Source organism: Hylaeus volcanicus, chromosome 6, assembly GCF_026283585.1.
Source record: "Hylaeus volcanicus isolate JK05 chromosome 6, UHH_iyHylVolc1.0_haploid, whole genome shotgun sequence".
In the NCBI taxonomy this organism is placed as follows: domain Eukaryota; kingdom Metazoa; phylum Arthropoda; class Insecta; order Hymenoptera; family Colletidae; genus Hylaeus; species Hylaeus volcanicus.
The window spans coordinates 24,784,841-24,812,298 of record NC_071981.1 but is presented as its reverse complement, the minus strand read 5'-3'; the positions used below and the strand labels follow the sequence as shown (position 1 = coordinate 24,812,298).

Here is a 27,458-nt window from a genome sequence, read left to right as displayed (position 1 = left end):
ATTCGACCGCTGGAAGGGTGAAATGATGATCCCTCTAGCGTTGTTCTGCATTCCGCGATTCGTTCCTTCCTTCCAGCGAGTTCATCGAGAGAGAAAATCGTCCAATATACCAATTCGCTGTGACCAATCGCTCTTTCAATGGGAAACTGAAGCATACTTTTATCTTTTTCAGTTCGTTTCTATCTTCTATTTAATAAATAGTCTGCTGAATCTTCTCTGAGAATTCGTAATCAAATTAAGGTGACGCTCTTCCATCTCGATCAGTTTCGAGGCTATTTTCATGATTATTTTTTTGCAGCAAAACGTACTTGACAACTTTATTTGTTCTTGACAACTTTATAGTGACTGTATAGTGACTATGTCGGAAAGGTGGAAAAATATTGTAAAACGAGAGACATTACCTTTTCTTACAACACTTGAAGGTATGTTTCGTTAGAATCACGTAGAACAAAACGAACGTCGCAGCGGAAGAATTGAAAGAGAAAGAGGCAAGGAAAAGTAGCGGCGACAGGTTTGCACGGTGCAGGGGGAACCGATTATTCGGTCGCATATTTACGATGTTGCACCGAGCCGCGATTAGCATGTCACCTAATACACCGTATCCGGCGCAGTCCGCTCGGTGGACATTTATTTAAATTTTACGCTGTTCCCCAGGTTGCAGATGCACGAAAGGGAGCCAGAGTCGGCGAAGATCCGTGAAATCGTGCACCCTTCGGGGTACAAAGGGTCGCTCGACGCACGTTTTTCCTGCTAATTGGTTCCCTCCTTGTGGTCCTTGGAGATATCAATTTCGTTTTTTTGGTCTACAGATGCATTAAACGTCGTTTTCAAAATCAAATTTTTGCAATACATTGTTTCGCCGACGACTAAAATCCGTTATCCAATCAGCAGTAAATAAATTCTTTACTCGTGAATTTAGCTTAATGAAAAATAGCCGAGGGACAAACGCGCCCTCGAAACGCGCCAACTCACGAATCTCGAGGATTCCAGGGCGCATAGCGATCCAGCGTCCCTCTGTTCCAACGGGGTTTAGAGGCTCTGTCTGGCTCGCATGCTCAGGTGTCCGCTCCCACAGGGCCTGATCCATCGCCCAAGGGATGTTTAAGTGTTTGACGTTCGTATTAGCCGGCGATCCGCTCGTTCTTCGCTCGATTCCTGCAGAAAGAAGATTCCCGTGCGCGTCAACGACATGAATCGCGCGAGTTTGCTCACCAGGAGCGCTTAAAAGAAACAGATAATGGAAACGAGAAATGGAAGCAGGTGGGCAGAAAATAAATAGTTTGAACGTTGGAGGGCAATGATAGATAAAAGGATCGTGTAACTCTTTGTCAGAAGACATGGAAAGTAGTTTATCCGAACGGCAGAGGGAGAAGTGATGCAATTTTATTGATTAATTAATTTTGCTTGGGTTTTTGTAGATTTCTTTCTGGGTTCTTTCTCTTTGGAGTAATTGTGAAATTAAAATGATAGTAAAATTGTTTTTTTTTGTGGGGGGGAGGTCATAGATATTTCTTCTAGTATTTAGTATTTAATTCTTTCAAAATTAGTGAAAAGTCCTGTTGCCCATATATGGGTGACGTGGCGATCGACGTGTTAAAAACTAAATTTAGTAAAATCGAAGAATCGTATCCGAAGAAACCTGAAGAAGCATGCACTGCGCGTTTTTCAATTGAGAGGGATGGGGTGGATGAAACGATATCCGGCGCAATCGTGGCCCCCCTCGCGAGAGCGAGGAAAGCTACATCGAGGTTCACGGGACCCTCGCACGAAATTCACGCACGGCTCATCCTGGCTTATTCCGGCTTATCCCAATCATTTCTGCCCCGTTCGTCTCCTTCCTGGTGCCAATTACGTCAAATCAACGTCACGGGACAATGGCTACGTGCGTCGCGTGCACGCTGCAGGTACGTTTTACCAAGATGCCTAGGTAACCGAGCGTCGTATCGTCGAATCGATGTCGAGGGACGCTGTGGTTGATCCTTTTTTAATTTCCGACTACTGGCTGCTCTCCCCCCGCTCTTCCAGCCCTATTGAAAATTCTGGAACGAATGGAAAACGGCGAAAACAACGTTAACCCGTTACGAAGTTTTCGCTCCGTTCTTTTTGGAGGAGATGAATGGAAGGCGAAGTTTTTGTTTGGTTGAACATTTGGAATAGAAGTATGTAATGGATCTGTGATTGCGCTTTGGAAAATGTTTATACAGAATGAGATGGAAAAGAATCCCAATAAAATTGTATCGAATGAAAAGGGATTCCATTGGAACTGAATGGAATGATAGGGAATGGGAAAGATTTCGAATGGAATTAAATTGACTGAAATTGCATGGAATGGTACGAAATGCAAAAGAATTCTAATTGAAATTGAATGAAATTGCATGGAGGGAAAAGAATTCCAATGGAATTGAATGGAAGGAAAAGAATTCCATTGCAACGAAATTGGATGAAACTACATCGAATGGAAAAGAATTCCAGTGGGATTGAATGGAATTCTCCATTGTCATCATTCGCATTTGAAATTCTATCATAAACATTACATTCGTCCTTGAAAAATTTATAATCGCACAACACGAAGGTAACCATTTGTCACCTACTTAAAAGAAGAAAGTGATTCGCTCGCGTAACGAGGATTTGTGTAATTGGAACTTTCCCGCCCGAGATCAATGAAGGAATCAATGGAAACGTTACTTTTGGCGATAGGGATCTCAGGACGGGATTCCAGGACGAAATCGTCCCCGAGCACGGGCAAGCGACTTTAAACATCGCGTCCCCGACGCGTATCGAAATCGAATTCAAAGGCAACGGGACGATTTGCATAACGCGGTGTCACGGCCGCCCCTTGTTCCGTCGAAGGAACATCTGCATCAGAAAGAACACGGCGCAAAGTGGATTACGAGTAATGGATAGCTCGCGATCGGGATCCTATTAGGCTGCTCACGATCCTGCCTGGCGATAACGTAATCGTCGATCTGCGCAGCCAGTGTGAAAACGACATACGTTCCTGAGATATTCCACTGAATTCAAATCAGAATCGACCGCGGACCTTTCGGGATGGAGCGGCGCGATCAACAATTGTCATTCCTTTTTTTAATGGTTCATAATATCGGTTTCTACAACATATCAAATTTTCAGCAAACGCATACATTGCGTCTCGATTTAAATTAAAAAGAATTCACGTGAAAATCTGTATAAAATTTTGATATCGTTTTTCATAAAATTGGCGTGACCAATTTAAATCGAAATAGGCTGATACGATTCGTATTTAATCGCAGAACCATCGAACGAAGTTTTGTTGAAATCCATCGTTAAATAAATTCACGGAACAACTGGCTCGAAGCACGAACCGAACACGTTCCAAGGATAAACAGGCGAAGCCTCTCGAAAGCCGTCTGAAAAGCGTTCGTTAGCCGTCGGAGAGAGACGAGGGTCGGTCAAACATTCGCGAGCTGCGTATCCTTTGCACTGGTGGCCATACGAATCTAATTGGCACTAATTTCCTAGGACCTGTTCCTGCGTGGGTGAAACGCAAACAAGGAATACGGGGATACGCTCGATCGGTCGCACAATATTGACCCTCACGGGCTGCTACGCGCGGAACAGAGAGGAACGAATGGAACATAATACCTTCTCCACCCCCGCCAAGCAAACGAGCTGCCAAAGCGTTCCATTCATTCCGTAAGGGAGCCACGCGAGTATTGACAGCCGGTCATTAGAAGCACCGACGAAACGGAGAGGCGACCGTGCGCGACAGTGACGTAAACTATGAACGTAGCACGATGGACGATGACTGAAATGGACAATGGTCGGTAGAGACGATATTGGCTCGATTGGGAGCCAAAGATATCTCAAGAAATTCGAGAGCGAAGTTAGTTGACAGAAAGTATCGAAAATTGAATTTTTGTTGCGGAGAGAATCTCCTTCTGAGTGGACTAATTAGGAGAGAAAATTGTTCGAAAATGGAATCTATAACACGTTGACTGCCAGACTGATAATCGTGAAAATTTCCGCGAGGCTAACATCTGATTTCTATGCAATCAGAAACGATGTACCCCAACATTTGTGGTAGTAGTTATTTTTGCAACTTTTTTTAGAGTATACCAATTCTATCCAGATTTATTTTCTTCGACACCTCAGCTTCAGAATTAATTTTTATTTAATTTTCAACTGATTTATACCAAGTGCAAATATACAGAAATATACAAGGATGCGTAAAAATGCATAAAATTAAATTATTTTATTTACTTCAAACGTTCGTTGAAGAGAGACACGGAAGGAGGCAAGAAAAATCGGTAAAAAACTTTTGGCTCGCCCTGATACAACCATTGAAGCTTCGACCCCCTGTTCCAGGAGGCGAGCAGATGGACCAGGCTGCGATAAACCCCCGGAACATCCAATCTCGCGACTGTCCCGTCGAACCTTTCGATCGGGCCAATGCGAACGTCAGTCAAAAGTCAGGAGTCGAAAAGCTGGTCTGACGTTTCCTAGACCCTGTCCCGTATCCAGACGGACCCTTTCCAGCGAACGGACGAATTCAGGGCTCAGGTAGCTGCGAAGCGTATCGCGTTACGAGGGTTTACGAACCGATCCACCGACGGGAGGATTCGCGATGGGCTATTCGATCGTGGGCGTGTCGGTATAGAACGCGTCAAAGGTGCTGGATTCTATTTAAAAACAGTTAGAAACATTGGTACTCGGACCTGACTGGTCGCGATAGGTTTAATGTTAACACTTGCCATAAGTGCATAAACTTCCGCGGTCCAGTTACGACTATTTGTCTAGTTGCATGTACCCGATACATTATGTCACGCTACTACCTATTAATGGGAGTAAATGTTGCAAGTCGGCGTTGCTCGTGCAACAAAGCGGATGGGTGGTCGGTCACAGTCGACTGGCCATGAACTGATACCAACGAGTAAGCATGACGGTGCAACAGTAGAAACCTCATAGTCAATGAGGCGTTCTAGGAAAGCTGAGCGTCATGGAGCGGCGTGAAACACTTCGCACGGCTTCCTCGTTACGTTATTGCACCCAACGCGTGCGACGGTCTTCCACGCACAGCGTACGTCACTTGCTCGAAAATCCTCGAAGTGTTAACCATTTATTTACTGAATTTTTCAAAGTTTTTCAAATCTAGGCGTCCATCTTGGTCTTATATCATCTTACAGAGTCGTCTCTAACAAGCTTCCAAAAGAAGAAGAGCTCGTATTTCCAATTATTAAATTTTCAACAATTTCAAAAGTCGTAACTGGCCTTTATCTCCACGAAGTAAAGAAATACGATTCGGTAGGGATAAAGTAGACCCTATTTATGATACCTCTGTGACCAGATCTTTCACGATTCCAGACCCAATCAATTACGTCTCAATCAAGTCTCTCGATTCTTTCGATAGCATCTCGTGTACAAGTTCCTCGACCGTTCCACGAACTTTCCCCAATCCTTGAACTTTGGCGCATTATACAAGCTCACGAATCGTCCCGTGCGGATCTCCGTCCTCTAGCAGAGGCAGGATATGAATATTTCGGGAGCGTCGGGACACGTGGCCCCCGGGTGAATCGGTTGGCATTGAGTGCACCAGGGGGTGGACAGGGGACGGGGCACGGTCTCCTCTGTGAACGGGCCGACCTTTGAGCACCGTCGCGTAGCCTCAGCTCCACGCTAAGCCCTCCGTAATTGCCAGCATCACGGGGGATCCCCTGACGGTCCACGCGACTCTACGAATCGGCGCTACTGCGTTTAATTACACGTCACGTACGTTAAACTGGCGCGACGTCTCTATTATGCTCTGTCTCCGCGCTTTCTGCGACGTTCTGAACAAAAAACCGTTACCGGGGGTTCCTCCCCCCTTCGCTTTTTCCTGATTTTCGTTTTCACGAAGGGTGCGGATGGTGTTCGTTTTACTTCTCGAGTCGTGATCTCCGCCATCTTGATTCTTTCAACGACTTCATCATTGGGGATTCTTCTTCCAAGAATACGTGACTTTTCGCCCATTTTTCAGGTCGGAACATTTTCAGACCTTTGTTGGTGTGTTCTGCCTTTATTTCAGGAGCATTCGATCGCAAACTCCACAGACATGTTTAAATCGCCTCGCTTCGTTTCAAAGTTCTTCGTTTTTAACGTGAAATGAACCCACTGTGTGAAGCATTTGTGTCAAACTGGCAGGTCACTTTGTGGAAGCTATTTGCGAAATATCAAGGGTCGATTTCGATGAAATTCTGCAAAATGGAAGCGATATGGTAATATCCCAGACGCTTCCTCCTGGCAGAAAATTACGGTGTTCGCGAAGAAGTTAACGGTGCACGTTCCGCGGCGGTAAAAGTTCGGATGAACGTCCGAGAGTCGTCTCGATTGTCTTTGCGGTCTCTCCGCGCGGCGAATATCGCAACGATGACCGCAGAATTCCGACCGCACGATCGTGACGTCTCGGCCTTTTTTTTTATTTCTGCGACGCAAAACATTATACGACGTACCCCGTGCATCGTGGAACGTCGCTGTTCTTCAATCTCGACGCTGCCTCTTGGAGAACAGTCGAACGATTTCAGAAACGTGCGTTGGCAGCCCTGCGACCGCATCCCATTCGTTTTCAGTTGTTCTTCCGGAGCTATCACGACTATTCTTAAAGCTAACGTATTTGGTTCTAGAACGATACTTTAAATTATTACTTTATCGTCGAACAGTTACGCGTCAGAGTTGGGCATATTTTGGTAAGATTGAAGAACGAGTTAAATTATAATTAGTTGGATCAGTCGTTTTAATTTGTCGTTTTAATGTGTTTAACACTTTCGCTGCGGACGAAAATAAGTAGCCGTTCGCTGGGAGTTGCAATTATAATAGTTTTTTTTTTTAATGAAAAATTTCTTACAAATGTTCTAATATGATGAACTTCACTTATTCGATTTTACCAAGAAAACGCAATGTTGCGTCGCGCAAGAGGCACGTATCGCAAAGGAAAGGAGGAAGGGAAACTGGAGAATCGCGACAAAACGTTCGCGTCGATAAAAGAGCAACGAGGATGCTTTTTCCCTTTTTCCCGTTTTATAATCCGCGAGTGGGAACGACGAAAGGGGTGCCCCCGTTATTGTGCGACATAATTTACTGTCTGCAAACAGACGGGGCGTCGATGTAAAACATGTGCAAACAGAGGTCGGATTATAGGAACCGTCTCTCTCCGATCCACGCCACCGGCTATACCTCTGTCTCTGTTCGGCTGTTTTCTCGGTGTCGTTTTCGACTGAATGCCCGTGGAATAGGGATTTATTTCGAGCCGTGTAAAATGACTCGAGTTGAATTGAGTCGTATACCTACGCCTGTGTACGTTACCCGACGAGAGAGGCGTTGATGGAGGTGCTCGCCTTTCTTCGGACCCGAACAAAACTGGTCTCGAGCGGGTCTTGAATTTCTCTGCGATTGCTTCTCTGAGCGCAGATTACTTCAAATAAAATACAACGATAGAAGAATTTAAACGAACGAAACGATTCTTTCCACCAGGTTTAACGATGTTATTATAAACTTTGCAGGCTTCGAAGGCATCCTACTTTAGGCTCGAATGGTGTTTTCGTGAGAAGTAAACTGATAGTGTATGAAAATTCCTCGTAAAAACTGAAAACGCTACCGTCTTGCTCTTACACTTATCGCGTTAGGATAATCGTATAAAAATATCTGATCTTGGATTTGTGACAATTTAAATATCGAGTTGTTATATACAGCGATCTAAATATTATTTATTAGTCGTTTGTGAAAAACTAACTGAATCAGTCATTGTTATGATACTTGTTGAAAACGTTACGTGATTTAGCAGCGAAAAAATGAAAATATCGAAAAAAAGAAAATGATCAATTTCGTTATTTTCCGTTTGAATGAATTGAAATTGAATATAAGATGAAACGATTGCTCTATCGTCAGGCTCTACTGTGTTTATAGAGAACGTTTTCGACCTGCGCTTTCTGGATTACGTTCGGTGATACCGAAGGGATGAGATCGGAGAGGGAGTACCAGATAGAATTTAAAGGATTTCAGGACCCTCGTTAGGATGCGTCGCAGACGACGGAGGATGAGTAGGCGTCCCTGTTTTTGCTGGTGGGTCGAGCCCTGAATTCATCGAGCGCGCTTTATCGGGGAAAATTCAATTATAACAAACGCGGACGCAGGCGCCGCGACGCCTGGCGTCGGCCATTGCTACGTTACCATGGATACCAGGGAGGAGACGAAAAAGGAGTTGAAACTGCGAACCTGTATCGATCGTCGCCACCCTCGACGCTTTTCTCGCGGAATTCTATCCACCACTCCCTCTCGAATCCTCTTTTTACCCTATGCGACGATTGATCTCGCGATCCTGTCGAGTATCGATCACTCCTTGCGTTAAGATCACGAGATGCTTTCGTTAATATTAACCCAACAAATATTGAAACCGAATCAGTCGTCGTCTCATACTCGTCACATTAACCTTTTAGTCGTTCGAATTCTGCACGCTTTGTTACAGCGTCTAATTCCGACAACGACGGGCAGGCAACTTCGAAGGCGTTTCGAAAATATATTAGGCCTGAACTCACCCCTTTCACACGTCGAAACGTCAATACGTCAGCGAACGGGCGACGCTTAAGCCGATTCCGAGCGGGTCTCTCGGTTATTTGCCCGTTTCGGAATAATGCGAAGGCGCGATACGTGCGACAAGTCGGCCGAAATCGTGGATTATTCCCTACATGGGAAAGGTAAACACGTCCTCGGTCACCGGAGCGGGTAATAATGGACTGTGTACAGGAAGTGGAACCGTGTCATTTATTTGACGTAAATATACGCATCCATCTCGAACTTCCTATTAGCGTGTTTACAGTTTACTCGGGCGTGTTAATTAGCGCTAGATTTTCAGACGTAAACAGAGTCGGAGAAAATCCTAAACTTGGAATTCACCGATATCGTTTCTCTTGTTTCCTAACGTTCGTAGGAATTTCCTAGAATTTTGCGCTCATTTTCCATGTACCAAAATACGCGACGAAACGCGCAATAAAACAATCGCACCGTACGAGAAATCGTGTAATTTTCAGAAAACCGAAAGGATCGTTCGATTCGGCATTCTTTGTGCTCGCAGCTCGATGGCCGACAGAGAACAGCGAGAAGACTCGTGTTTTACGGTGCAAGAAATCAGTAGAAATCGATCGTCCATTATTCCGAGACGCCACGCTCGGCTTCCTTCCTCTGTTCCTTTTCTTTTTGCCAGAACCGAGATCCGTTCGGGCTCGAGTCCCCGGAAGAGAAAAAAGAAAGAAGAAGAAAGTATCCATCGAGTTCCACGAAAGATAGAATCGACGAAATTTCTTGTTTAGGGTAGGCTCTCGACATTTTCGAGACGATCGTTTCACGAAGGACGTCGCCGTTGTCGGATCCCTTTGAACGCGACGTAATCACTGCGAGCGATCCATCTTCGATGATCGTCGGTTTCTTTCGGTCGAACTGACTCCATTACTCGGATCGATTTCGCTTTTCGGTTGAGAAATATTTCCATCTTTATTTCGGACCAGTTTACGACTGATTTCTGAACGTTCACACTCGATTTTCTCGAAAACGAAGCGTCGAACGAAAAAATGTTATTCCTTTTTTTCGATTTATTTGCATATGTAGTATCACCCTTTGGCCACACCCTGTACACCAAAGAATAATTTTACGTAAACATTAATCCATTCGTTTGTTCGATACTTTCGTACGAGAGAATTTCGAGATAAATGCGTGGACGTACTAATTAGAAAATAATTTATATTTTAAAAGATTAAACGAAATTCCTGGATACTCCTGAATACATTCATTCCGATTAACGTTAACAAAAAGTATATTTGTTAAATCGAGCATTGCAAGTAAATGGCTAACGACACAGATACTTAATTCCCGCAACTAAATCCTAGAATCGAGAAGCCTGTATGTAGGCTGCCAGAACGTGAAATGTTAAGAGTTACAGCGACATTCGGAGCAGATTGTCCTATAATGAAATTCTCTTCCAATCCGTGACGGCGAGGGACAGAAGCATTTCGTAAGCAACGTACGACTTAATTTTCTCCAATATTTTTTTTTTAACAAATAGCAGAGAAAAAAAATTCGTAACCCCGGAAATAGGCGACAGGTTCAGCCTTTTTCCCCCGAGTCACAGCCAGCGATAAGTGGTAATTGATTTCACGCCCCTTGATTTACGACCCCCGGGCGACACCGAATCGCGCTTTTGGGGTAAAAGTCGGACGAATCCAACCCCATCATTCCTCGTATCTTAACTGTCGCATCGACATGTGTTACCCCTTCTGCTACCGTGGCCATGGGGGCCACGCGAATTTCCATCTTTATCGGCAAAAATGCGACGCGCTTTTTTTTTATGAAACCACGTCACGTCCCTAGGTTCGATTCACGAAGATCGATGTCTCGTTACGATTCTTTCCTGCTACGTTCACTGGTGCATCAACTACGGTTAATTTTTCCCGCTTATACACGTTTGTTGAAAAATCCCAAACGATTCCACGCGTCGTTTAAGACCGATCGCACGCGAGCGCAACTGATCAGTTTCAAACCACTCCGAAACTATGTGGTTGCATGCGACCGTGGATCTAGGTAAAACAAAGATAGCGGAGTAGGTAAACCAAAAAGCGCAAACGGTTCGCGACACTAATTTCAAATCGGTTGCGCCCGTGTGCGTTCGGCCTAATCGTCGCTAAAAACTGTCGACGCTGCGACCCACGTACGATTCCTTTCCAGTTTTACAAAAGAAACTCCAGATGAGCATCTTTCGGCCGCCTGAACCAGAACACCCTCCGAATAGCTGATAACCTAACCGACTAACGTTCGTTTCGTTGCTCTAAACGATCTCTGTAACTGCTCTAACGACGTTTGACGTATCTCGCCCTCCGGAGAAGCAAAGAGGCGCGAGACCGTTCACGAGCATTAATAAAAATTTCACTGGTCGATGCCCACGGACCATGGATCCCCGCGAGCGTGCGCTGCGCGCGGTGGAGGAAACCTGGCCGGGACGTTGAGCAGGTAACTCTTTCGATTCGTGAAAGGGCACCCCTGATCTTTCCGGGCCGACGGCTCGGCGGGGCATCCAGTTGCCCCCCTTTTATTTTGATTTATTCGACGTTAACTCGCTTTGACGCCCGTTGGCCCGTGACTCCGAATGCCACCGGGGCTCAACAGCGAATCTAAAACAGTGACGAGGAACAGTTATGCTTCCTTCGGATAGGGCTCTATGGATTCCTTCTCGAGCGTTATTCGGAAACTGTGCTCTCCTGGACAGATGGCCGGAGGACGGAGAGGTCTTTCGGCGATGGTTAAGAAATTTTGTTGCGCGCGGTGGGTTCGGTGTGATCAGAGAATCGAGTTTTGGAAAGTGACGATTTTATCGTGCCCAGAACGTGCACCACCCAGAAACTTTCACCCTCTGAAGAAGATACTTTCACCCTCTCCATAGGATACTATGGAAGTACTTGGTACGGGTTAATTCCGCTCGCTATCGAGATAAATAAATGTAATTTGAGAAGTAGTTCCAGCCCTACCCATAACAAGCTAGAGTTCAAGCATTCCTCGCGTATAAACTTTTATACATGGGGCAACCTACAGGGGTGCCATCGAGTGGACTCCACCACACAAGAGGAACGTATTTTCTATGTTACTGGGGAACGTAGAATTCTGCCCTCGCAACTCGTAGTGGCCAAGAGTATTCTTTTCTTTCAACTATCTCGTATTTATTGCAATCTATTACAAAAACGAAATAGTAATGATCAATATTTTTGTGTTTGGAAAGATTGAACGTGTAGATATTTCACCCATTCGTTCATATCTTCTTTGTATAACTTGTAATTCCTAAGTTGTTGTCACAATCACCAACATCGTATTGTTTAAGTCCAAAAATTGTTGAGAGATCAACGGCTAATGGGGTCAATTTCACGACTTATAGAGCTTCTGAATCGCCGTTGCGTTACCTAGGTGTAAACAGGACCCTCCCACGCGATCGAGATCTCATAACGCCGTCACGTATGCCTCGACAGGGCAAGGTACACACCCGCACACACACACACACGCGCGCGAAATGCCCAAGTGCATGTACCCGTCGGATTAGCGTCCTCTTTGGGCCGTTCACCTTTGATCCTCTGAATTTCGAAGGCGGATACGCGCTCGTAGCAGGAAGGACGAGAAAGGAAACCACGGAGGATGCATTCAGCCCGGATAATCCTCTGATTCCCCAGCTCCAATTCGAGCCATTCTGTTTTCGCCTACGGCCCTCTTTGCTGGCATTCAGCTACCCGAAGCTACGATCTCTTTTAAGGAATCTGTAACGCTATCCTGTTTGCCGACAGGATCCTCTTGATCTATGCCAAACGGATGTGTTTTCACGGTTATGGCTGGGAATTGATTCGTAATATCGCGCGGAACGACGGACTCTCTACCTTGGCTTAGCTTCGGCTTCGATGATAATTCCAATTATGGAAAATGGAAGATCGAGCGTTAATTGGGAGTTGTATTAAATAACTCATGCTTTGAGTCGGAGAAACTTTACTTTGGCGGACCTACAATTTTTAAGTGTTCCTTTACATGATCCTGTAGATTTCGGCCGAAAATGGTAGTTTTGAGGCGAGGAACCCGCCGACTCGGAAGTTACGAGCATTACGACGAACTTCCCTTGGTCGTTTCGCGCCAATTTGTCGTCCTTTCATTTCAGGACGACGAGCCCGTAATTTCCATCGATTACAAACATTCTTGCCTCTGGGACAGGTCCGCCGAAATCCTTATGGACCGTTTCTCACACGAGAAGCTCCCGTTTTACGACGAAGCCGTTCGGTTCTCGATTCAGCAGCCAGTCGCGTCTATCATCGGCGAAAGGATCCGAGAAAAGGAAAAGGAGATCGCGAAGAATGACCACGGCGAGCATGAATGGACAGGAAAGCGAGAAGGAGCAAAAGGAAAGGAAGAAGTTCCTGGAAGGGGCGCCAACGCGGCCCCTGGGTACCCTTGTCCCCGTGAATGGGGGCCACGATGCGTCATCGTTACGTTTCAATCTTACAGAGTGGAAAAAAAGAAAAGAGAGGAGAGAGACAGAGAGCGGCGTAGATGGCTCTGGCTGAAAAGTGTCCAGCAGGTAGAGAGTCCCTTTAATGCCATTTCGTGCCATTTACACCTCGAGAACGTTCGTACGGGCCAGATCAAGGGGGTTTCTCCCTTGGATCGCATTGTCGAGGACGCCTATACACGGTGGCCATTGACGAAACGACTTCCCGTCACGCCATTGCTCGCAGCTCGTCGCCTTTCATTCGTCCACCTTTCTCAAGACGATGCTCTTATTCGATTACTCCTTAGGCCCAGAAGCTGAATGGTAAATAAAACGACAGTCTCTCGCTCCCAGAACGCGATTCTTCGCCCCCCTGCGGAAGAACAGGTACCTCGCAATCGACTTTTCAAGCTGGACACTGGCCGACAAGGTGAAAGAAAAATCGACGACTCGACGGGCTTTTGACTGTATTTATTACCCATCCTTGCTTCGATCGTGAATTTCTGTTGCACCGGACTTGGCCGCGGTTGCTAAAGAACGTCTTCCCAGATAGCGGAACTTTAATCTCCGAAATGTAGCCTTTGAGCTGACAAATTTTTAAGGGGCCACAGCAAAGCCACTGGAGTTCAAGATGGGTTTGCGTTTGCAGATGTTTTTAGTAAAAAATTAGATCGATAGGAAGAGAATTTTACTCATTTATAAGTATATCTTTTAAAAGGAACTTGGAGACTTCATTGGACGATATTTATAGATGGAAGTCTAAACATTTTCAAAAGGGCACGGTATAGGCACACGAATCTAAGATGAACCAATCCTTGTCCAGTCCTTTGAACAAAGAATTTTACTCATTTGTAAATATATATCTTTTAATGTATCTCTAAAATCGCTTCGGTGTCTCGTTTGTTGGAAGATTAATAGAAACAGTTGAAATATGTTTATCGAGCACACCGCTTCAAATTCAAACACTTCAACCCCGACAGGAGTCGGAACGGATTTTTTTGAAAAACGCGTCAACGTGTCCGTGCACAAATATGATCGATGGTCATTGATGGTCCTTGATCCGTGTAATTCGCATGCGCAAGAGGATACGAATGGCCTTATTGTGCCGCTGTCGGTTCCTTCAACGACAGCTCTGACGGATCTGGTCGATGCTTTGCGCATTTTTGGAAAGTAAAATAAGGCGGACGTTCCGGACCTGTTTCACCCTGCTTTCTCGTGGTGAATTTTGATGGAAAGGCCCAGCGGCGCGATTCCACGCCGATGCAAATGTCGGTTCCGCTTCCATTGCGACCATCAAAGAGGAGAACTATGCGACTTTTGTATCATTTGGAAACGGACGGCTCGAGGGGAGACGTCGATTCGCCGCGAATAACTGGATCATCGTTTCCGCTGTCCGATTTCTTTTATTTTCTTCGCCAGGTGCTCCTATTCGACTTTCCTCTAATTTTCGAAATAACGAATTCTTGCAAACAAACGTTTCCTTCAACTCGCAGTACGAGTTATTTAACGCTGAACTTTGGTATTACAATTCTTGTACGTAATATATGAATTGCATGCAATTGTTTCGTGCATTGTTCGATTTAGTCCCACGTAAAATATTTTTGCGTTTAATCGAAAAAAAGTGTCTTTGAGATTGTTTGGTCAAAAATCACCACAGTTCCGATCGTCTCGTAACATTCAAAACCTGAATGTTTGAAATACAATTGAATAATTGCTTTTAGTATTTTTCTGTCGGCTGCCATAAGCTTCCTCTCAAATTTTACGAAAAATCACAAAATTCAAGTGATCGTATCTAACAAACTAAACGGTAAATTGAACCCATATTTCGCACAGATGCGTATTAAGATGTACATTTTAAGTTTCCATTTGCCATTTGCTGTTCGGACCCAGTACAAAAGTTTAAATTATTAACCAAGTACAAGTAACGTAACAAACACAGTTGAACAAGTATCGATACTTAAAACGCGAATAAAGATTGATTCTGTATCGAAGAATGAATCCTTCAGTTGCATTAATAATTTAATATAAAATTCCCCCCTAACAGAGTTTAGTTTACGCACGATCAAAAAAAAAAATAAATAAAAAAAAAAAATAAATAACGTGGACAGTAACGAAAACAGTTTCATTCGCGAAAGCCAAGGGGCTCGTAAAATCGCGAGCTCCGTCGGTCGGTGCTTCGAGTCTAATGGAATATGATGTCAAATCTGCTGCGGCGCTCGGCGTAGTAAATCTCGATGAGTTATCGTCGCTTAAACGACTGTGAAATTAGCGGTTTAGCGAAACGCGTCTTGGAATCTTCTATGCGCATCGTAACTGTCTCCTAGGTGCTAAATTTCGCGGCGGGTCCGTCCCGAGGTTAAATTTTCGGCGCGGGAGGATATAAGAAAATCTGATATTCGAGATCAAACGGAATCTTTATTTAACCACCTCTGCGGCCTTTCTTCCATTTCGAAATTTCGAATTTTACCCTTTCGCGTGGAAACTAAAATAAAGATACATAGGGTGTTTTCTAGGTCACCAATTCGGACGTTGACGAAAATTTCGTTCCTATAACGGGAATTCTACTGTATTTCTAGAAGCACGCACGGTTGGGCACGGTTGGGCACGGTTCCTGTCGAATGGTAAACAGAAACAACGAACGACAATTTCCCATGCGACGACAGGCGTGACGAGTCGAATTGCTCCGCACGGAAGATTGTTTCGAAACGCGGTTCGTTAATTCGTTGGCATTCTATCGCAATTCTCCCCGTCGGTCCGAGCAGCAGCGATCCACGGGCGGTCTCGAAGGGCCCCAGAAGTGGAAGGGTTAGGTGTGCGGCCCTGTGAGCGTCACGCGAATCGACGGATCTCAGCTTGACGTCAAAATAACCAAATGTCAACAGTGTCGCGCGTCAACGGGGTTCTTGATCAAATTACAAGCGGAGGGAGGGAAAATGTACAAGGTGATTCCCGTGGCGTTGGCTTTTTGTCAATTAAGTAACGCAGCTGCGCCTGTACACGCGCATTCGCCGAAAAAAGCCGCCCCGCGAATTGTAACGTTTTCAACAAGCGTTACCGGGGGAAAAGAAAACGAAAGGAGGAATGACCGTTCGGCCTCTTACCATTCACCAGAGAAATCCGGGCGAAACTGACCGCCTACGGGCGCTGGACTCACGGGCAATTTTGCTATATCCCTAATTTCGCGGACTGGACACCGGACGTTGCTTAGAACCGACCCTTTGTCGCAAGTGGTTCCGTTCAATTAGTAGAAATTCCCGAGAGTAATTTATTTGCCATGTTAACACTAAACGTACCGGCACTTTACGTACATTCTTGTCACGAGATCATGTTTCGATCGGTGGACGCATCGGTCGAACGAATAATCTATCGACGTGTTCGACGTTGTTTGGGCGGCTTCGCGAGATGTCGTGTCGCGTCGATGTAACTATCGCGCGTGCGAATGTGTCGCGTCAGTCTTCTTATACTTCTTCAATTTCATATTCTCAAATGCATCCTATTTACTATTTCTCACGCGTCTAATTTATTCGCCACCCTCGATCATACCTACAATCCCAAATCCTATAATCGATATGCTGAAATTCGTAGATATAAGCGTTCGAATACTTTCGTTAGCCACTGTACTCAAAGCCTAGCGAAGAGAGGCTGTCGACGTGAATTTCCATCAACGCCAGACGATGACAAAAGTCGCAGAGGGACGAACGGTCCGTCGGCACCAGTCAAAGCGTCGTTTTACGCGCGTAACGTTCCGACGACTCCTGCCTCCGTGGAAGTCCAAACAGTTTTTCGTCGTAATAAAAACCGCGCTTACGCCGATAATAAAAGGCACCGTGGGCTCGGCTGATGTTTGTTTCTCCTGCCAGGCGTCTCTGATGTCTGCTGGTGCCCGATTAATGACGCTCCTTCCGCTTGTGGGAAACGACGACCGTTTTCCGCGACATCGACACCTTCTACCGAGAAATCCTTTCGCCGCGAGATCGTCGAGGGATCGGGGCAATCCATTTCTAAAATTACTCGCCTAAAAACGTGTTACGACCTCGTCGAGCATCTAGGGTGAAGTCCGTAGACGTACAACCGCCGATCAACTCTCCTCAGGCATCGCGTGTTTGAATATTTAGGTTGTTGTTGCGATAGGAACGCGAAAACTCGGGTGCATTTAGATTTTATATTTGATACAAAGCCATAGTTTTATCTATCGCTGGACTGCAGATATTCACGCAAATTCATATTTTCTCAGGCGTAGAAAAAGAATCGAAGCTTGTTGGGCCCTTCTGCTGAGACACTATCAAATAATGAATTTTTTGTTTTCATTTTTCCGATGCAAATATATTAAATGAATTTCAAATATTTTAAATGAATTTTTTGTTTTCATTTTTCCAATGCAATTATATTAAATGTAGAAATTAATTCTGTGATTTCATATTCTATAATTTATAATTTAAGTTTAGGTAGACGTATTTATATTCGTTGTTCTGTTACGTTTAACTTCTAACCGTTATCTTCTAACTGTTTCGAACAACATTTTCGAATTTCGTACATTTTCCAAGAAATGCGATAAAAAAGAAAAAATCAATTTGTAAACCAATTTTACAGCGTTACGGCTCCTTAATAATATTTTATAGTATTCTATATTTTTCTTAGACGATTTAGATTCGCAGAAGCCAACGACCCGAGGTTATATATCATTCTTTCACGGATCCAACGATTAACCATCAGGATCCCTGGAAATCACGACCCCATGGAAAACGGGACCCAAAAGAGTACGAGCTGTCCGATGACAACGAGCTTTTCATGAACACGCCCTCGTAGCGGAACGAATGGAAGACGATTAAATACTCGGAGACACGAGTCATCGCTAGCTTCCAAAATCGAGAGAAGAAGAGAAGAATACGCCCATAGTTGAATGGGGACGAGTCGAATTGGATCTGTGACATCATCTAATGTAGAAAATCCTCTTCCAGGTTAGAGACACTAAACTGTTTCTAAATACGCAAGTTGAAGCGTTAACAAAACATTGTTCCAAGTGATTCGGCACCTAATCTCACTAATAATCAATCATTTCTCCCGATTTCGTCGACAAAGACTCCTCGCTCTTTAGTTTGACCTGCAAAGTCCCTGATGATTCCAGCTATCGTAATCATCCGTTTTACATTAAGTTTAACTAACAGAAATCTTTTGTTCCTCTTTAGTGGGCATCTTTTGGGGTTTACGGTCCACCGTGGAGTGTCGGAAGATAAGGAGGAAGAAGCGAAAAGGTTCGAGCGTAGACGGGGACCGAGGGAAAGGAGATAGATTTCCACGGGGGTGGGTTTTTAACTAGAGGGTGCATCACCTGGTAGGACCATCCATCACGAAAAGAAAGAGGGGTCGCTAGCGAGGGAGGGAGGAAAGGGACACGAGGCGTTCACAATTTGTCCTCGTCACGTTTAACGGGAGGCACGCAAAACGGACGAAAGGGGTTGCTTGGCCGTCCTGCACCCGGTTATAACCTCGTTACATCAACTATATATTATCTGCGCCTACCTACGTAACGGGGAAGCTCCGTGCCGCGTGTCCATTAACTCCTCGTCGCAGGATATTAACGTTTTGTATATTGTGCACAGCCGTCGGCGGGGAGGAAGAACGGGCTCGTAAAGCGCAGCCGGTGCTGAACTGTCCGCCTACGTAAGGTCTCCTCAAGCTCTGGCAGCGTGCTCTCTGCGAATGTGCGGACCCCTTTTTCACCTGCAAGACGAATCGTCGAACATGGGAATTAGGGGCTGCTATCCGATCGCCAAGGCAGATATTATACTATGATGTTTAATCTGATTCCTATGCGCCACTTCAAGAATATTTGGATCAAAATGGCTGGGAAATCTTGTAACCAAGAAACGATTCTGGACTAATTAATAGGAATGATAACACTTCTCTGGTCTGGTAGAAGGCCAAATATTAAATGTTTTTCGTAATTCTTTTTTTTTTTTTCTTAAAGAAAAAAATTTACTCAAGTTTTGATAACTTAAAGAATATTTTAGGTTGGCTTTAAAATTCATTTGGCTATATTTTCGATTCGTTTCACATAGAAATTTAGGTGTTCTTCGGACTCATCCTGTATATGTAGACTGGTAGTTTAATAAATACCTATTTACAGAATTTCGATCAATCCCTTCATTTATCTTAAGAAAATTCCCCAAATATACCTATTTTTACCTGCTCTACAGTCCAGAAATGGTTGAATATAGCAACACAGAATTAATGTTTATACCAAATTAGAAAAAACAAAAAAGTATAGGTGTACACCGAGCTTGCCAACGATCTCCACCGGTGGCTTTCCACTCAGACGTAGGCTCGACGCTAGAATTCAGCCCAAACAAAAATCTGTCTCGTACAATTTGCGTTTTGAAACAGGTTATGAACCGGGGGGCGCGTACGTCAAGCCTGATAAACGTAGTTGGCAATCTGGAGCCCAGTCAGGCCAACATAAGGCCAGGCGATAAGCCGCTAGGCGCAATTAGAACGGGCAGCTTTATTTCCCTAATTCTCGTTTTAATCAAGCCGATGCTGTGTTCGTGGCAGGGCCGCCATTGTTTTCGACGGGCGACGCACCTTTGTGCCCCTCGACTGAATGGACCCCCTTCGGGACCTCGTAATCAGCCGTTACGCGCCTTTCAATTACACCCACGTTAAACCGTTTAAATGGCACCGTGGTGGGTACCTTCTTCGGATACTTTTTTGATCCCGGGTTTCGTTCCAATCGGTTCACAACCGAACTTCCTTTCACCTGATGATGGAACTATAGGCCTGGAAATGTCAGTTTTTATTCTCGGTCCATTCCAGTTACAGGTAATTGCGTTTAATCGAGCACCGTCGAAGGGAATTCCCGTGAACGGTGTCCTGTATTCCTGCGATGCCTGTTTCGAGGTCTTCGGTGTTTTAAGGGTCTTCCGATACCTCGAAACAATAGATTGAATCGAAATTCTCTTTTCTTTTCTTTAAAGCTCTGTCAGCCGTGTTCGTATCGAACGATTTTCCCGGATTACGGTTGGAAAAGTTCAAAAGAAAACCGACCAATCCATCGATCATTTGTTTGACTTTCCACGCGTGCTCCACGCCGGAAATAGAAAATACCGTCCCGTGTCTGTTTGCCGATCCTGTTTGCGCAAGCTGACCCTTCGGGACCTCTTCACGGAGGTTGTCGAAGAGTTCTGAAGAGGTCCTCCAAGGATCGAGGACGCAGATGTTTATTTTGACGCGACAAGCTGCTTCAGGAGTCACGAACTCTTCGAGTGAACCAACACGCTCTCCCCTTCCAATGTCCTCGTTGCAATATCGTAAGCATCGAGAGAAAATTTTAGTTTGACTAAAAACAGTGTTTCAAAGCTGGAAAATTACCCTGAACGCAATAAAAACTTTCATAGATCAGCGTTTGAAGAAGTCGACTTGGGTCCTAGAGAGTCTGAACGTGGCCTCGATCTAGCGATGTGCCTGGCCGCGAAAAATGGAATGGAACCGAAGATGGAAGGAGGGGAGTAAAGAGAAAAAAGACAGTGGATCGGAAGAAGCTTCCTCGGAGAGGCTCGATTACACGGTTACTTTGTCCCCGTGAATGAAGGTGGACGCTGGTTACGGTGATCGTGCATCGACGAGCAACAACGAGAACAACAACGAGAAAACGGCAACGGAGCATCGGACGCAAAACCGCACAAAAGAAACTTATCCGTCTACGCCGCAACGGTTCATATTATTCCCTTCTTCGTTCCTCCCGCCCTTCGTTTCATTTCTCATCTACTTTCATTAAATTTTCAACCTCTTCAGTTCAATGTTCAACCTGGCCATCATTTTCCTCTACTTGGTTTTCATTTTACAATCGATTTTTTATCTCAACCAATAAGTTACAAACCACCTTTCAGATAATATATTATGTGCCAAATAATATGTGCAGAATGGAGTATTGAAAGTGGATCAGCTGAATCATTTTTGAAATTGGAGAAGAATTTTTGGAATATTAAATTAAAGTCTATTTAGTAACTCTATAAATGCTCTTACTTTTAAATTTTAGTTTAAGGAAATTACGTTGTGCAAAATTAGTGGTTGAATTTCTGTAATTTCTGTATTTCAATATATATACATTGAAATTGCAAAAGTTCAAATAATAAATTTGCATAATTGTATCGAACTAATGTATGTGGTTATAGAAAGTATGTATACATTTAAAATTTTCTACATTTATTGTTATGGTTATGTGTAAATATTATGAAGCACCCGGTATATGTGAGAAGAAAACATAAAAAGTTATTCAGATTTAACGCAGTGTTCACCGATTCATCCGTAGCTGATCGAATTATCCGGATTCGACGCGGTATATCGCGTCACCAATCGTTAAGTTGTTAATTTCGCAATCGATTCTACTTTCAATTTTTACAGCATCGTCAGAATCACTCACCGAATGTTTCTTTGTCCTCTGCGAAAATCTTGCGCTTCATTTAATCGTCTCCTTTCCATCTTGTCGCTGGAACGACCTTTCGCACAAGCTTTGGCTTGTTTTCCCGCTATTTTCTCGTTCCACTCACTGGTCAGCGTTGTGGGTAGACGCAATCTATTTGAAATAAAAAGAATTAATTTCCTTGCATAATAATTTGAATAAACTTGAATAATTCTACTTGCAAATTTTACTATTTATTTATATACCCAATGAAACACCATCGAAGCTACGAATCGTAAACGAAATGGATATCGATCTTGAGCATTGTGCTCGTAATCGTCAATGCGTAATATGGCTTCTATCGAAGGTTCTAGAGAGCGAAATAAAAGTCACTACGAATGCAATTTCTATGGTCACTACTAGTGTATTAATGTAGGAACGAAGCTAGCTTACCAATTAAAAGCGTTTTGAAACACATTTCGAATGCCGTCACTGTATCGTTTCTTTCAATCGCGTGTTCAGGTATTCTCTTTGGTCAAACGTATAAACGACTAACCTCTCGTCACAAATAATTGGCCGGTTCTCACTGTCGCTAGGCGTATTCTTCGAAGAAACATCATCCCCTCTTTGTTGGACGTATCTGTAGCGCACTCTCTCTCGCACCTACGTATATGCCCAATGCAGACGAAAAACGGCAACGTTGTCGCGTGCCGGGGCGGTTGGCACCGCCGAAACTATTCGATCGAAGAATCTTCCGAATCGTTTCGAACTAATGTATTTTTCCGATCGACCAAGCAACTTTGTGTGTCGCGAATTATAGTGATAATCGTCTCACATTTATGTAACAATGACAACGGATCTAAAACGCGAGAGTTTCTTAAATTTGTGATTGACAAGTGTAACCTTTGCATAAAGTCACGACTAGGAGAGCAGGAAATCGTTCCATGTGAAGTGGGGGAACCAGCGAGGACACTTGACATGATTTATACACCATGTTTCTTCGTGGGGATGCGACCTTGTAGATTCAACCACTTATTGGTAAGTTTTAATTCATTCACAGTTCTCTATCTAAAAATGAAATAGCATTCACGTCGTAAGTAGTATTAACAGAGTATTTATACTTACACCCGTACGACACTAAATTAACCTGTAAAATAGAGAATATAGTTGATACTCTAGAATCTAGAGTCTAGATTGTAACGATGGACTATACAGGGTGTCCCAAAAGTGTTGTAACGCATTGCAAGAGGTGGTTCGGGAAGTGATTTGAAACAACATTTTCCTTAGCGAAAATGTTGTCTGAGGCTTCGTTGAGGAGATATTAACGGAAAACCGCGACCAATCAGAGCGCGCGTATACCGTTGAGCAGCCATGGTAGCGAAGCTACGCGCTAGGCGGCTGCGCTCATACGCTACCGCGGCCGCTCCACCGGCATACTCGCGCTCTGATTGGTCAGTGTCTTCCGTTAATATCTCCTCAACGAAGCCTCGGACAACATTTTCGCTAAGGAAAAAGTTGTTTCAAATCACCTCCCGAACCACCTCTTGCAATGCGTTACAACACTTTTGGGACACCCTGTAGAATGAATCGGTTTTGAGACAGTTCTGGCCTCCTTGTTCGACTAAACCCTTTCCAATCTCATTACGTATTCAGATTTCGAACAGGAGATGTTCTTTGGGAAGGTTAGGTTCCAGTTTGTCGATTCACTACGAATTTCTTCGTATCGTCCAAGAGATATTTGAATAACAATAGGAAACTTATTAGGCTCCCGTTTGAATGCAGCCACGGCTCGCAATTTCATCGCGAGGTGAACGTCTGAAACTCTGAAACGTGTAACTGAAAACGACGAAATAGGAAATCGCGAAAGTCGGCTTAGGGCCAGGATAATTCATAGAGGTCACGCACACGCCAGATGGATCCCGTGTTCTTCATTGCTCCGCATGCGTACATTTAAGTTAGTTGGACCTCTGCACGATATTTGCAGCTGGCAGACGTGCGTAAGAAACTGAACTCCTAGCACGTGCTCGATTCCATGGGGCGCGTGCACGTAAGTGTCGGTCGAGCTTGCCTGTCGCTCTTCTACTAGCCACGATTTATACACGAACTCTCAAAGAAACTCGGATCTCTCGTTAAAAAATTTACTTCAACTTAATTGTAGTTTTAACACGTTGATTCCCAGATGCAATTCGTAGTTTACTTGCCATATTTATGTAACTACGATCAATTCGTAGTATATCAGTGTAAATACGAATAGATAGATAGTCTCAGCCAGGAGAATAAAAAGTTAAGGTTGGCTTGCGTGAATAAACGCGAATAAATTAATAGAAAATATTGTAATCATACAAAGTTTATTAAAAGTCAGGAGCAAAATAATATTTTTCCAGGCCGTGTCTGCTCGTTCAATTTTGCCAGATGCTGTTTCTTAATACGTCAAATTGTCACGTTTCGCCCGTTAGAAAATCGAAGAAAGGTTGTCGTTCTATCTGCCTGGTCGATGATGAAACTGCAACAGTTGTCCGATCGAGTTGAAATAATGTCCCGTGACACCGCGAATTCGCTTCGGCGCTCGCGAGCAGTCAGCATTCGAGGCTGCCTGAACCGTTATCGTCTAACGCAGTGTTTCTCAACTTTTTTTTATCTAAATGACCCCTTTGTCGGATCCACTCTTTAATTAATCCTCCACCCCCTTCAATTTTTGAGAGTTTAAAATTGCATGATAATCCAATTAATTAAAGAAAACCCAAGCGGTGGTAAGACATTAATAAAGAAATGTGAAAGACACATGAAAAAAAAAAAAAATATTTATTACTTAGAATAATTGAACTGCGAATGTTTTGAAACTTAAAGTAATTTTCGTCTTCTCAATGTTGCAACATGTATTTTATTTTGATTTGGATACGTTTATGCATTTGTACAGATCTTGTATATTCTTGTATGTTTACATTTGTCATAAATGCGTAAATATCCGCAGTCTGCTTGTAATTTTAACTTAGCATACAACAAACTAGAGATACATGAAAATTAAATATTTCCTATAATTTTAATACAAGATGTAGATATAATACGCTACGTGGAATTTAAAATTTTTATGCCAACCTTGAGATAATTAATATTTGCAAAGTTTAATAATGTTTAGTTGTAATTTTTGAGAGATAATTTGGCTCTAATTTCAGATGTACGATCTCAAGTCACCTTATCCTAAAATTTATAGTCGGTGTTTGGGAAACAGCATTGAAACCCCATTCAACTAAATATGTAATTGGAGACGCCATAATGGTTATCGCCTCCCAAAAGTAGATAGTCATCATAATCGGATAGTGTATCATCGTCCACTTCGAGGTGTCAGTCGTCCATCAGTTGAGAAACAATGGTCTGGCAACTCGCAAGGCGTACCAGAGCGGACAGCATTGGACAGCATTTGTCAACCGATGCGCGTGGTCGGCGATCAACGTGACGAGACCTTGCGTGTGCCTCGTATGGATAGGATTACCGTATCGATATCGAATTATACGCCGTCTTGAATCGATACCGGTGGAAGAAAAACTCGCTCAACGTCTCTCCTCTTTGTGACAACGGCTGGTCGCGGTTCGGGGGAACGGGGGCGATCTCCCTTCGCCTTCAGTCGCACGAAAACGACTCTTTTTTAGTCCTTTAGAATCTCCTTCGACCCACTTTCTGTGAATTTCTTTTTAATTTATTACGTATTCTTCGCGAGCAAACTATCAAGAATCTGGCTCTGCCTGGGTCGCATACAGCTCTTCTATACAATTGTTTCGTGCGATATTTAATTTAGCAACACGTGAAACACTATTATCGTAATGCCGAAAAGTCATTGTGCCCAACAGTTTCTCTAAACAAAATTGATCGCATCGTTCGCATTTTCGATCTTTAAATTGGACAAAAACACGGTCTAAGGAAATTCTTGGATTCGATCATAAGAAAATATACGGTGTATCCTGTTTCGAGTGAACGAGTCCAGTTGCTTTCTCGAATAAATAAAAATCTGAATTATCACTTTTCGAATACTCTTGATGCTATTCGTTATATTATACAAAATTCCGAGATACACTTTTTATAAGGATTACAAACTACGCGATTGCACCACCGTTGACGGTTGCCGTACGAAAACTTAGCGAAGAAAAACGAGAACGAAGGGTGGGAAAGCGTGGAAAAAGATGGAGACAGGAGAGGATTGAAAGCTCGAACCTGCAAAACAGGAAAATAGAGGCAGGGGAGGGGCGGTTGCGTCGATCCTGTTTCTTTCGCAATTTGGACACACGACACGCGTGACACTCTCCCTCTCCTCCGCTCTCGCATACACACACACACACACACACACAGAATCGTTGAAATACTGTAGAAATCATTGGTTCGTAAATATAATCGTGGACGAGGGGTTGGATGTCGTCCACTCTGCGTCGGGATTGGCTAATTACAGTGCAGAGGGGCAAGGGTGACGTCACTGGGCGTGCACGAGCCACGATTGGCCATTAGCGAGGGGTGAACCTACCCTTAGGGGTGATCGAACCCCCCTCCGTGCCCTCCGGATCTACAGGGTGCACGCGAAGTTCAGTGCAGAGGGGGTTGGCTCGAGGAGGGGTGGATACTCGCGAACTCCGTTGGGGACAAAGAGACGCGAGAGGAGAGGCGGTGCTTTCGCATAGTTAATCGATAACATCTCGTCCCTGGCCTGTTGTCTAGGCTTTTGTCGAGTTGCGAAAAGAAATCGAAACCCTGGCAGTTCTTCCGCGGGACTTTTTGGGGGCCTGGATGCGTCAGATGTTTCCAGCTCCCTTCTGTGTTTCGTTATTTTTCAACCTTTGGTCCGTTTGGATCCAGGTCGAAGCGATCGTTGGCTTGCTCGAGGCCATTGTTTACCCTTTCTTACTCACCCTGTTTAATACACGTTCCGAATGGTAAATCAAAGATTCGTGGACGTATTTGTTGTTAAGCGAATTTTTGGCGACTGAAGGTGATCCGGAAAGAATGCCGCGGGGAAATGATGTATATCGAATATTTCACGACCGTATGCTGATATGATAGGAATTACGCAGAGATCCCTTAATATAGTAAGTCGACTCGTTTGTATACGTCGGATACTAAACACGCTTGTCTCGAAAGCTAAAGGTGCGGCGCACACGTAGGGTTATCATAATAAATCCACTTTTCACCGTCCGTAATGATTTCGCGAAAGGCGAATGAAGATTCGAATATTCGCTTTCGTTATCGCCACCGTAAATACTATTTTCTTTTTTAAGACACGTGCACCAAATGCCCAACCGCGTAACATTTTAAACAGCCGAACGTCGTCACTTCATAACTATAAAAGAGCGATAAAACGAAGATACAATTCAATAATAGTTTCGGATGTACGAAATCCCCAGTTTGGAACTTGTTTGGAACAAGCTCGAAATTCACGAGATAAAAATTTCTGGGAACTATTACGCGTCGATTTCGACCATCGACGCCCCGTATCGCGCGCGGCGTGTTACGTCCTCGGTGCGCACAAAGAAGCCCCTTTAAAAAAGAAAAAAAAAAGAAAAAAAAAACAGAAAATAAACGAGAATACGATAAAGAGAAGAATGAACTTCCTCCCTCCGAGGAAGATCTCGAGGAGATAGCGATTACACACGGTAGAGTGTACGATGCCAATAATCCCAGGAATGAGAGCCAAGACGAGGAAACGGAGGGAAGGTAAAAAAAAAACGAAGATGAAAATGAGGTGAATGGCTTCGAACGATCGCTGACAATGAAGAAGACGCGAACGGTGGTGTGCGTGTATCGTTGACGGGTGCGCCGGAGAGTATCGCTTTCTAAGGTTAGGGATAATCCGCTTACGCGGGCTTGGCCCTGTCGTAGTCGTCGTTCGCGTCGTCTTTGGTGGCATTGTTGCCGGCGTTTTGTGAGAAAACAGCATTTTCGACGCTCGAGGTGGTGACAAGAAGAGGGCTTAACTTATCTCCGTCACAACAACAGCCTGGTCTGTCGTTCCGTTCACGTGGGAGGATTCTCGTTGCGCCGCGCAATGCACCTGATGCAACGGCTACTGTG

At 44.2% G+C, this 27,458-nt stretch overlaps 1 long non-coding RNA gene across 1 annotated transcript; it reads right to left on the bottom strand.

Moving 5' to 3' along the window:
• Positions 1 to 362: 362 nt before the first annotated feature.
• LOC128878809 (uncharacterized) lies at positions 363 to 21,969 on the bottom strand. Its single transcript, XR_008457486.1, has 4 exons — positions 21,861 to 21,969; positions 21,429 to 21,581; positions 18,530 to 18,730; positions 363 to 1,155 (listed from the first exon to the last, which is right to left on the bottom strand). It is a non-coding gene; the product is annotated as an uncharacterized LOC128878809 (long non-coding RNA).
• Positions 21,970 to 27,458: the final 5,489 nt, after the last annotated feature.